Source organism: Falco naumanni, chromosome 9 (genome assembly GCF_017639655.2).
Source record: "Falco naumanni isolate bFalNau1 chromosome 9, bFalNau1.pat, whole genome shotgun sequence".
Taxonomy (NCBI): Eukaryota; Metazoa; Chordata; class Aves; order Falconiformes; family Falconidae; genus Falco; species Falco naumanni.
The window spans coordinates 1212202-1217790 of record NC_054062.1 but is presented as its reverse complement, the minus strand read 5'-3'; positions in this window follow the sequence as shown (position 1 = coordinate 1217790).

Here is a 5589-nt window from a genome sequence, read left to right as displayed (position 1 = left end):
GAGACACGTGACCGTGGCAGCTCGGCAGGGGACCTGCCTTGAGCAGCACTGTCACAGGTCACTGAAGGCGATCAGAGCTTTAAAATAAAACACCCACACCGGTACTGTGCACATTTATTTACCACCAGGGCACCACTGCGGAGGGACGTTCCTTCACAGGAGAGTGGTTGTGTGGTGCTGAGGCAGGCATGCAGGCACCCCTCCCTCCTCTCCTCATCTTCCACATTTGTAACGGCACACGGTACGGCCTGGCCCAAGCTGCAGAGCAGCCTCCCCAGCTACTGCCTGCGCTGTTTAAGCTGTTACCTCTCTCCCCAGCTTCTCCCATCTCTTGCACACCCTGAGCACGTGCCCCTCACACACCACCCGGCTCCTCCACAAACAACAGCCAGCGGGGAGCCCTGCGCCTGGGGGGGGATGACAGGCTTTTGCACGGGAGGAGGAACGTGTGGGCCACCTCCCAGCAGCTGTCCCATGCAGCCCAGTGACCTCACAGGGACCTGCACCACACTGCTGCCTTTGCAGCCAGAAAGGTGACAACAAGCCGTAGGCCCTGGCAAAGCCACAAGGCCCAACGTTATCACAGTATCAGCAGGAGAGGAAAAAGGCCACAGGGCTGGGGTCCTGTCCACACCCTTACAGGTTCAGGATACAGCGTATTAGAGCTGCAAATATTGTGAAACACATTTACTCTGCGAAAGCACATCTATGCCGTCCCAAACATTAGCCTTCGACGACAAAGGGCCACCCCGCACCCCGGGCTTCCCAAACACAGCTCAGCCACGTTCCGGCACTTACCCCTTCTTCTGCCATGCTGCTGCAGTTACCCCTCCTCATTTTCCATCAACACTTTCTTCAGTGCTACTCTCTTGCCTGTCTGCCGGTGTCTGGCTTTGAAAACTTCCCTGTAAAACCAGAATGAAACCACTGAGCAGCGCAAGGCAGAAGGGACGCAGCCAGGTGCTCCTGACCGGGAACACCAGCAAACAAGACACAAAGACGAGACAACCGCTCTGTGCTGACCCGCCATCCGACCCAGCCACATCCCGCTCGGACCAAAGGCCCTCAGCAGCGGCCGAGCCGAGCCAGCCCAGGAGCCCCCCAAGGATTCGGGCCGAAACTGCACGTTTTGGGCAAAGGTGCAGGGCCCCGCCTCGCCCGTCTCCAGAGGGAACTCTGCTCTGCCAGAGCGGGGCGCCGGGCCGGCGAAAGGAGGGCTGAGGGGCCAGGCCGGCCCCGCGGCCGGAGCGCTGGCCGAGGAAGGGAGACCACAAGCGGGCGGCGCCTGGGCCTGGGGCGGGCGGGCCGCGGGGCCCAGGGGGCCGGCCCCCGAGCAGCAGGCCCGACGGCGGGGCGGGCCGGGCACTCACCCGAAGGTTCCCCTGCCCGATCTTGGCGAGCTTCTCGTACTTGGAGACCTCATCGCAGAAGGGGACACTCCGCCATGTCGTACCGCTTGGCCATGGCTGCCGCGGCCGTCGCTACAGCACCGCGTTCTTGCCCCCTCCCGCGCGCGTCACAGCCCCTTCCGCAGCAACGCGGCTCCCTCGGGGCTCCTGGGCGGGCGGAGCTTGCCCCCGCCAGCCCCGCCCCCGCCAGCCCCGCCCCCGCCAGCCCCGCCCCGCAGCCAGCCCCGCCCCCGCCAGCCCCGCCCCCGCCGCAGCAGCCCCCCGCCCCCCGCCGCACCGCCCGGGGCACCCACCCGCCCCTGGTGCTGGTGGCCCTAAAGCACGTCACCGTGGCACCGTGTCTCCTGCGTGCTGAAACCCGCCAGGGATTCCACAGCCTTTCTGCTCCCTGGCTCCTGCACCCAGGGGCTGTGGCGAGGGGACCCCCACAGCCAGGGCAGGACACGGGGCCCGGGGGGCACAGACGTGCCCGGTGGGGGCTGCCGTCCCCCCCCGGCGATGCCTGCGGCAGGGTGCAACGCGAGCATCTTGGCGTGGGGGTGTCTGAAACTGGTCCCCAAGGCGGGGGGCACGGGGGGGCCAAGGCCAGAGCAGCAGCGGAGGTGGCTGCTGGCATCCCGGCCACGGCAGCCACCAGGTGCTGCCTGGGAATGGGGGACAGCACAGACACTGCAGCCTGCCAGGCCCAGGCCACCTGGGCCTGCGTGAAGACACTCCTGCCTCCAGGGCACCCCAAGGTCCCCCAGCATGAGGCCAACAGCCAGCGGCAGGGGGCTCCTGCTGCCAGTCATGCCGTCCGGCTGTCACCCCCACCCACGGGGCCGTGAGGGCAGCGGCTGAGCCCCAGACGTGCCTGGTGCTCCCTTGCCTGCAGGGCTGGCGCCGTCCTCTAAGGCTGGCACCCTGCTCGAGAGATGGCACCCTCACCCACAGGGCTGGCACCCACGTTCAGGGCTGGCACCCCTGCTCTAGGGCTGGCACCCAGGGGGGTTGGGTGTCAACATCTGCTGGGCATCCCCAACCAGCACTGGGGCACATGGCCCAGGGGGGGTCCTCGAGGGAGGGAGCACCCCCCGCCAGCCCCACCTTGGTCTCCTCCAGGCGGCTGTAAACGAGCCAGAAGTACTTGCTGAACTGCTCCTTGCTGATGGGCTGCCCATCGATGCGGATCCGCTCACGCACCTGCACCAGGTGAGGGGGAGCTGGGGGGGCAGAGCAGGAGAGGGCGGCACAGTCGGGCACAGTGCCACCAGCCCCCCCAAACCCTCCTGACCCCCCCCCACTCACCTGTAAAAGCCCGTCTTCAGCCCCGTAGTTGCGGAGGATGCACTCAGCGAAGGCGCACACTGAGCCCTGGGGAGACAGCAGCGTTAACCCCCCCGTGCTGGGGGCAAACGGAGCCAGAGAGGCTGGAGGCCCCCCCTTGCCCCCCAGCACTGCCCATCTGCCTCACCTTGCCCTTCGTCCCCGTGACATGGATGACGTTCAGTCGATCCAGGTCCTCGACCTGCCAGAGGTCAACCACCCGAGAAGACCCCCAGGAGGCAGCCAGCACTGAGCATGGCGGCACCGCTGCTGGGACGGGGTGGGACGGGGTGGGGGGGGTGATGGGGGGACCCCCTCCTCACCTTCATCCCGGTCCGCTCCAAAAAGCCCTGCATGGCTTCCAGCTGGGCCTGGGGGTCGCTGCGCTCCCGCTTCACCTGCTCCAGGTCGCTGGCATTGGTCTGCAGGGTGTTGAGGGTCCGTATGGTGTCCTGGAAAGATCCCTGGGGGCGGTCAGGATGGCGCCCATCACCACAGCCTCGGGGCTGGGCCCACCGCCACAGCCCCAGGGGCCAGCCCAGCCCAGCCCGATCCACCCCATCGGGTTTGGCTCCCGCAGCCGTGCCCGCTGGCTGCCGCCATGGCCCCGCGGTGACACGCTGGCAGTGCCAGCACCTGTTTGGGGGACGCCGCGCGGACGGGCTCCTTCTGGGCAAGGGGAGCCACCCCTCCACCGCTGCCCCTTGGCCCCGCGGGGGGGCACAGGGCAGCCCAGCACCCGGCACCCACCCCTGCCCGGCGGGACAAGGCCACCCATGGGGTGCGAGCGGGCGGCGCTCCAGTGCCACCATGCCTGCCCGCCGGCTCGAACCGGGGCCGCAACCGCAGCCGCGGAGCTTGTTTCAAGGAACGTCTTCAGAATTTCTTAGTGATTAAGTATTCTTTATTGTCGGCACCGGGCGTACGGGGGATCCTTCCACCAATCGTACACACCCAGAGGGGCAGATTATCTTATATTTATATAATGAAACAATGAATATTCCATTAAAGCCTATACATATTCATTACCTGAACCCGCCTACCCTCGCTTCGTATGCTAATTAGCTTATCAGTCTTTCACGCTTGCGCAGATTCTTCCAAAAATTGTGGGCGGGGGTCTTTAGAATGTGGGCAGTGGTCTATGGGAGGAAGGCTGTAGGTCTTCCTCATGGTGTACTTTTCACCTTTTGCTCATTTGCAGTGTTCTTATCAGTCTGAGGTAATTTATGCCCTTGCTGGCCATCTGCTTTTCTTGCTTAATTATTTCTTTTACCCTTATCTGTCCTCTCCTGCTGAAGTGTTCCGCTAAAGTTTTAACACAGAAGGTCAGCAGATAGGCTGATGTCTAACAAAGGGTAACAGAACAGACACCACAGGTAGATGAGTAACATGTGGCGGTACATGATATCTACAATTGTTACAGTGGCTAACAAACAATTGGTTTATTCTTTAATTCTATTCTAAAGTTTGTTCACACTACATCACTTTGAAGCATATGCTTTAGTTATTCTAGAAGCAGTAGGTTTCCCTCCAGGTCTTGGCCCTTCTCTTTGCTTTCACTGCTGTGTTTCAAAAGTGACGAGTTGGCAGACTTGTAGAAATCTTTCCCAGGGTTTTTTACAATACCCCTTGTAGTTTTACTCAAAGACATCCAGCTGTCTCGTTATCTCCTTGGTAGGGCAACTTGCTTTGCAGATAAGGAGGACAGCTCCCCTTGCAGAGATTTGCAACTTTCTTGTCCGAACAGTCTATATGATCTTTCAGACATTTTAACCCCTTTGTCACTACACAATTACAAGCCTGTTTATGCATTACAATGAATATTGGTTTATGAATACAAACTTGACCATATTATTTACATCTTATTCACATCAAGCTGCACCTGCACGGTGCATCTGGCACAGCCGCTGCGCGGCACGGCCGCTGCCGGGGGCCACCGAGCCCCCCGGGCCCGCACGCTTGGCCCTGCCGCAGCGGGACCTGGCGTGGGACAAGCCAGTGGCCCCGGTGCGGGGACCCCCCCGAGCAGCCGGACCCCACGCAGGCAGCAGAGCGGCACCGGCGGCGCATCCCTGCCCTGGTGAGCGTGGGGCAGCTCCGGGGCTTCCGCACCGCCCCCCGGCCCCGGGACCGCCGGCGCCCCCCGCGGCGCCCGGCAGCCGCACGGGCTCGGGAGCCCGAGGCCCCGCCCGGGACCGCGGCGCGGCTGCTGGCCGCGCTCCCGGGGCTTGCCGCGGCGGACGGCGCTTCGCAGGGCGAACCTTCGGGCACCGGCCCGCCCCCGGCAGAAGGCACGGCGAGCGGCGGCGCCGGGACCCTCCCGCCCACCCGGGAGCCCGCAGGCCGGTGCCTCGGGAAGGGGCCCGCCGCTGCCCTCCGCCGCCCGGTACGGCGGGACACCCCCGCGCGACCCCAACCCCCCCCGGCGCAGCTCCCGCTCCCCCGCCTGCCGCTAATCCGTGGAACCTTTTGACTCAACAGCGGTTGGGAAGGGAGGAACGGCGGCAGGTCCAGGCTGCCTGAGGGCAAGCCCTGGAGGGCACAGTCCCCTCACACCCAGCCCCTTTGCAGCCTCCTGCCCCCCTCCCCAGGCTGCCAGCAGGGTCCCCAGGACAGCATCGTTGCCTGCTTTGCCTGCTGAATGCAGCCACCACGGGGGATGGAGCATCTCCCCCCAGGGAAGGGGGGGAATCTAGGGGTCAGGCTCCTGCTGAGGGACTCTGCGGGGTCCCAGGAGCACCCCAAGAGTGGTGGGTACAAGGCAGGAGAACAGCACGGTGCTCTACACACCTCCCCTTGCCAACAACTCCTAGAGGAGCAGAGGGATGCAGTAGGGCGTGCAGAGGGTTGAGGTGTGCTGGGGCAAAGGGCTCAG